The following is a 7,673-nucleotide window of genomic DNA, read 5'->3' on the forward strand; positions in this document are numbered from 1 at the left end:
CAGCAGGTGAGACTTAAGCTGAGTCTTGAAGAAAGCCAGGGAAACTAAGCAGCAGGCTTAGGGGTCAGAGCATTTATCAAGGTTTACTGCCCAATGCCTTGCGCTAAGTTCTGGGGATTCAAATAGAGCTCATGTTCTAGTGGGGACAGCACTATATGGAAAATTTCAGCTATAAGTCAGATGGGTAGTTCACATGGTCCTCAGGATGCTGTAACAAAGCAGCTAATAATAATAGCTAACATTTATACAGCACCTACTATGTGCTAGGCACTGTGCTAAATAATTTATAAATATTCCCTCATTTGATCCTCATGACAACCCTGAGAAGTAGGTACTGTTATCCTTATTTTATAGATGAAGAAACTGAGGAAGATAGAGGTTAAATGACTTGCCCAGGGTCACACTGCTAGTAAGTATCAGAGGCTAGATTTGAACTCAAGTCTTCCCCTCTCTAGGTCCTACATTCTATCTTATTGCACCACCTAGCTCCCTTTTTGTGAACATTATAAGTCCTCTAATCCACTGATAAAATCCTGTCAGTTTCTGATGTTGAACCATTTGGCAGCGTTTAAAGCTTTGGTGACAACAGCATTCTTTGCTAGGTCTACGATAGATGTGGATGAGGCATCTGCTGGAGCAGTTGCCAGGCTGCATCTCCAACGAGGTGGATCTTCCCAGGATGCTGACTGGGCTGAAAGCATTGCTATTTCAAAGGCTCTAGGGTTCAGGATCCTAGACCATCTCCAATAAGGTCTGAAGGAAGACAGTGGTTTCAGTGTTGGTAGTGGTGGTTTGACTTGCCTGATAAGGCAAATACTGCCTCCCATTTCTCCCTCGGGATGCCCTGCTGCTTCACTAAAGCTAGTTTGCTGGCCCTGTGAATAGGAGTTGTTTGGCAGTGGGTGGGGATGGCTGGCTTCTTCTCGGCAGGAACCACCTCCCCGGGTAGTCACTTTGAGAGCTGAGCTAGAAGCAAGAACGTTGATCTAAGGGGGCTGCTGCTTCCAGGGTTCCTGTACCTATCTATCAATGAATGGCAATTAGATTTTCTGCAATGGTTGCTGATGGTGAGGATGGTGGGCTCTGCTCCACAGTGATTTCTCCCTTCAATAATGGCTTTAGCAGTTGAGCTATGGTAGTATTCCCAAGGGCACACATTATTCTTAAGGCTGGTGCCCATCAGGATCTGAGGGGAGATGGTGGCCAGGGTGGGGGTGGTGTTTGGATATATGGGGTAAATGAGAGTGAGGAGTTGGGGTTGACACCAAGCTTGAAAGCCTAGATGACTGGGAGGATAGTGGTGCCCTTGATAGTGACATGGAAACCTGTAATGGGGGGAGGATTTAGGGGGGAAGTGAATTCTGCTTTAGGCTTGTTTGGCTTGTGATGCCAATGGGACATTTGTGGGATGTGTAATAAGGAATTGGAGGTGCATGACTATACCTTAGCAGAAAGAGATACATCTGGGAATCATCTGCATAGAGATGATAATGGAATCCTGGGAGCTAATGAGACCACCAAGTGAGGTAAAAAGATTGAAGGAAGAAGGGGACCCAAGACAGAGCTTGGGGTATAGCCACAGTGAGGGCATGGCATAGATGAGGAGCCAGCAAAGGAAACTGAGGAGCAGTTAGAATGGAAGAGAACCAGCCGTGTCATGAAAACCTAGAGAAAAGAGTATCCAGAAAGAAGACGGAATTGTGTCAAATGCTGAAAGGTCCAGGAAGATCATGATTTAGAAAAGGCCATTAGATCTGGCAATGAAGGGCTCGTTGTGAACTTTAGAGAGACGTGTTTCAGTTGAATGATGGGATCAGAAGCCAGATTGCAGAGGGTTTAGAACTAAGTGAGAGGAGGGAGAAGAAATGGAGGCCTCAATAACAGTTAGATGGCTTTCTCAGAGAGTTTATCTAGGAAGTGGAGGAGAGATATGGAATGCTAGCTAATGGGAATGGTAGGATCATATGAGGGTTTTTAAGGATAGGATAGACGTGGAAATGTTTGTAGGCAGGAAGGAAGAAGCCAGTAGAAAGGGAAAGATTGAAAACAGGAGAGAAGGCATGGGGATGATAGTGATGGAAATCTGCTGAAGAAAATGGGAAGGGATGGGATCAAGAAGGATGGATCCTTCTTGGAGCAAGGTCATGCATGTAGAGAGATTTGCCTTGGCAAGGAGAAATACCTCTTCATTTGAGCATGGAGTGGAAAAAGAAATAGTGGGAAAAGACATCTGAGTGATCTAGTTAAGGATGAGAGGAGAAGAAGGAACTCTCAGTGAATGGCCCCAATTTTTTTCAGTGACGAGGCCAACATAAAACCCCTTTTACTTATCTTGAGACTTCCTCAGGTCTATTCATCCTTACCCTCTCCTCCAATGGCCGGCCTATTCTAGATCTTCTATTGTGTCCTCTGGAATACCTGTTCCATTCATCTTAAAGCTTTCTCAATCCTCCCATCTTCTGGTTCACACCGAGGTATGGCAACCTCCTAACAACATCACTTTTCATTATGCCCTGGTCATAGTGGGGAAGCTGAAATACTCTTTGATCCCGATTGCTACTTCTAGGCTTTTCCTTAACAACCTTTGCTAAGCAACTTCTCCTTTGAGGCTCATGCTAACCAACTTTATGACCTAAATCAAAACCTTGTGGTTTTCTCTCTATCTCCTCAGGACATTCTCTCTCTGTCCTTCCTCAATGAGTACAGTGCCTAGCCCAAAATCTTTCTCTTTTCCTCACACTAGGGGCCTTCAACATAAAAGCAGATGCTTAAGTACCCCTACTTCCTTGTTTCTTAATCTACTCAATTCCCATGACCTACTCCACTCCACCTCAGCTACACACGGAGTTGGTCATACTTTTGGCCTTCCATCACCCACATGTTCCACTGTCCATGATCATGAACTCTGAACTTCTTTTATCAGTCTTCTATTATTCCATCTCCCTTATGTCTTCCATCCCCTAACTCAACTCTTCTTTTTCATGAATTCTGTTCTCTCCACTTCTGGTTCTTTCTTAGGCCATCACCCCTGCAATAACTTACTACTCCTCCTTTCCCTATATTATCCCCTTGGTGAAGGGAGATCACAACACCATGCTGTTATGTTATTTAAGCTCAACTGGGCTCTCACTGCAGCAAGGCAAACATTCCTACTTAGTTGATTTGCTATATCTCACTCTCCACGGCAACTGTTCCACATCCTCTGAGATCTCAAGCCTCTCACTCACTGTGCGCCTTTCAGTGTAAAAATAGGCTGAATTCCTTGTCTTATTTCAAAATCTCCTTCCCTTTCCCCATACCCTAGGATGATTCCAGATACATTTTACTTCCTTCTACCCCTGCAACCAGCATTTCTGCTTTCCACCAATTAATTTGAAGCCCCAAAATATTCTTTCCATTTGCGAAATACTGAGCTAAATTAATGCTTCCCATCCAAAGACATTTTGTAGTGGGCTTCCTAGGTAAGTTAATGGATTTTCGTTAACTCTGGGGAGCTGCCAGTACAAACAAAAGAAAGAATGTACAAATGTAAAGTATAAACATATTATTGATGGTAAAAAGAGAAACAACAGTGGAAATACTGGCACATTTTACACAAACATTTTTGTATATTACCAATCCATAAATGTGATTGTGCCATTTGCTGCAACTCCATAATTTAAGATTGCAAAAGGCTATTTACATCGCAGCTGCTTGCTGGGAGGCACTGGGGTGCCTTGATCATTGTCCTTTGAGTACAAATTGTGTACTTTGCCTAATATTCAGGTGGCAGCTTGCTTGCACAGACACCCTTGGATTTATGATGATAAATTTTCTACTTTTTTTCAAGAATATAACTCTTTATTTGTTGACCAACTATTAATTATAAGGATTATACTTTGGATCAACCTTAAAAATTAAGTGCCTAAGGTATAACTGGTTGCCTTTTTCCCCGCTCCGATGTTTAATTTTTCCTTTATCAGCTTACTTGGAATTTTGGCTTGAAATCAGACAAATACCCTGGTAGCCTCAACCTTTGGGTTGGCGTGACATCAGAGTATTTGAAGCTATTTTTTCTTAGTGGCAGCTTATCTTCTCTCCCCTTTGGCCACAGGTGAGCTATACACACCAAATCTGGTGACTATGTTGGTTTAGAATATTTGCTATGATATGGAATAATAAAATTACACGCTACTCTAGGAAGCTGATCCCTTTAGCAATGTACTTGAAGTAGTTTGAGAGAGTATTAATCACAAACCAAGAACACTTTGTCCCTTCCTTATACAGAATAGACCTTTCTAGGGGTCAAATTTTGAAGTGAGGTGTTTGAATCTTGAAGACCTTATTCGTTTCATGACAGGGATTTGACGTGAAGCATAAATGTGTGACAATGGCCTAAGTAGGACATGTTGCTTCTAAATGCTATGCTTGAAGGTGAGAATTCCGATGAACTATTTCAAAGAGGCAGCTAATTATAGTAGGTAGTGTCAGTACTATTCTGAGACAGCTAGGTGGCCCAATGTGCAAGAAGACCCAAGTTCAAATCTAGCTTTAGATACTTACTAGCTGTGTGACTCTGGGCAAGTCACTTAACCTCTTTCTGCCTTGGTTTCCTCATCTGCAAAATGAAGATAATAACAGAAGCTACCTCCTAGGATCAAATGAGGATATGAGGATCAAATGATATAATATTTATAAAGTGCTTTGAAAGTTTAAAAATACCACATAAATGCTAACTATTATTATTTTAGGATAAAATTCAGAACAAAATTATGCCCATTTTTACATTCTTGGGAGTCAGTGTTAGGCACCTTGCTGATACTTGAGTTTTCAAGTTAGTAACAAGACAATAAAATTGGTCATTCAGATTTGACATCTGTATAACATTGTGTTTTCCTTTAAAGACCTAAATTTGGGTGGGTAGAACACACAAATCCTCAATTATTGTCATGTCACTGAATCTCTTATTGTTTGTGATTCCTAAATGTCAGAATGGTGAAGCTATTACCAGCAATTGTGAAAAGTGACAATAGATAAGAACTGAGATATGGTGGGTAGATCCTACTGCAGATTTTTGCTATGTGGTCAGAAGGGTTAATAAGAATATTCTGAACCTATATTGACAAAATATATATTTTAGAACATTATCATTATACTCAAAATGGTTAAGGGAGCCCAGATGCATACACAAGGTAGGACTCAGAGGGTGGTAGAACTTTGTTCAGGATCTGTTCTTCAGTCTCCCACGTCCCAAGAACTGGATTTTATCAGTCTAGTCCAGGGGTAAGAAAACTACGACTCGAGGGCCAAATCCAGCCCCATGTCTGTTTTGTATGGCCCACAAGCTAAGATGTTTTTTACATTTTTAAATAAAATAAAAAGTAAAAAAAGCTCATCAGCTAAGAAAGGTTTTACATTTTGTGGAATGAATGACTCTCAGGCTGTACGAAAACAAGCTGAAGACTCTAGCTAAGTCAGAGATGGATGGGTTCCAGTTAGACTGATTTAATGCTAACCGAATTCTAAAAAGACTGATTTATAAAACAGGTCAACTTTTAAATTTATAATAGGAGCTTTCTCCCACTAAAATCCTATTCTGATGTTTGCTGTTGTTCATCCTTCATTCTTGAAGAGAACCCAGGATATCACAAGAGTGCTTCATCTTTACGTAGAGGTGGCCCAGCATGCAAGGTGTGTTTAAAGCCAGTCTAAAATGACTTTGAACATGGTCCTGGCTCTCATACAAAAACCAGCCTAGCTAAGGGTGACCATTTTTTTCATCACAAACTCATAAAGACTATCTACTAAGGCAAGCATGGAGGAGGATTACAAGCTGAAAAGATAAGAGGTCCTACTAATGGAATCATTTAAGAGTTGCAGGTAAAAGCCTTAGGGGCTGAGCAGACCCTGCCTTTAAGGGGAAGGAGGAAAAGTCATGAAAATAGAAAGGAAACAGTGGAAGAGGAGATTAAGAAATTTGAGAAGGCAAGGGAGGAAAATATCAGTGTCCCATAATTCTTCTTCTTTTTGAACATTTGAATTTTAGCAAAACTGAACTCTTTTTGAACAACTGTATTTAGCAAAAAACTTAATAGGAAGACATCTGTCTGCTTGGGAAATTCAGTAAACAATTCTACACATTTACTATGTTTCAGGCACTACAGCTGAGTGCCAGGGACACAAAATTGAAAAAACCACAGCTTCTCTGCCATCAGAGTTTACAACTAATGTAGAGTTGGTAAGGCATGTACCCAAGGCAGGTACAAATGATACACCTTGTAAAGGGCTTAATAATAAATCTGTTTTGCTCTTCACAATTCTGTTGGGTAGATATTATTATCTCATTTTCCAGATAACACAACTGTGGCTCAGAGATTAAGTGACTGGGTCAGATCATTTGACACAGCTATTAGATTGTGCGGCATTTGAACTCAGGTCTTCCTGACTTCAAGTATAGCATTCTATCCATTGCATCACCAAGCTGCCTTTAAATACCTTGTAATGATTAGAATATTAGGGTCTAGGGAATTTTTAGTATTTTGCCTTTTTTTGTAAATATTTTGTATATCTCTTTTACAGTGTGGGATAAGGTATATACATTCAGTAAAATATAAGCATGGACTAGGGGGATAATCATATCTTAAATTTCTTTGTTAGTTACCGAGTCAAAAACATTAAGCTCCTACTATGTGCCAGGTGCTTTATTAAGCACTGTCCCTTTAATCTTATAGCTACCCCATGAAACAGGTAGGGCACTGTTCTTACTTCCTTTTTTTTTTTTTACAGTGGTTTATGATTTCTGCTTCGTTCTATAATGATTCAAGATTCTGTATTGTTCTGAATAAAACAGACAGATAGTCCATGCACGACCTACTACTTGTAAGTATCATGAAGTTCCCAAGTTTAAGGAGCACTGAGGAGTAGTAAACTTAAAACTGGGGTTAAGTGTTCCCTACTGCTAGAAAAGCATTTAGATTCCAAGCTCGGATGCACCTCCTCTTTCAGGACTATGCATGGGGGTGTGTGTGTGTGTGTGTGTGTGTGTGTGTGTGTGTGTGTGTGTGTGTGTGTGTATGTGTGTGTGTGTGAGAAACTGTAGCTTTTTCTTCATTTTGGGTTGATTACTTAGAGCTGGATGAAAAGCTAAGGGAGAACTAGCTCATCCTCCTCCCTGACTCCATTCCTTTCTTAGGAGAGCTGATGGAAGGTAATCCTCTTACATCATTAGAGGGCATACCCAGATACTTCAGATACATGTAAGCCAGTCGTGGACACAGAATGCTGGACTTGAAAGGGGAAAAAATAAAAAGAAACAAGCATTTCTTAAGCATCAGTAGGTGTGCCAGACACTGCGCTAAGAACTTCACAAATTTTATCTCATTTGATCCACAGCGATGATGTTATTATCACCTTTTACAGTTGAGGAAACTGAGGCAGAGGCTAAGTGACTTGCCCAGGGTCACACAGCTAGTAAGAGTCCGAGGCCACATCTGAACTCACGTCATTCTGACTCCAGGCCCGGGGTTCTCTCCACTATATCACCTACTTCCTTCTGTCTGAGTCAGGGAGACCCGAGTTCAATGACCATTATTTACTTGCCGATTCTCATCGCTTCAGACAAAGATTTGGCACTGAGTCATAGAAGTGCTGCATGGCTTGCTTCAGGGAAGCGAGTTCACACATACACAGCATTA

This window comes from Trichosurus vulpecula, chromosome 4, assembly GCF_011100635.1.
Source record: "Trichosurus vulpecula isolate mTriVul1 chromosome 4, mTriVul1.pri, whole genome shotgun sequence".
Classification (NCBI taxonomy): Eukaryota; Metazoa; Chordata; class Mammalia; order Diprotodontia; family Phalangeridae; genus Trichosurus; species Trichosurus vulpecula.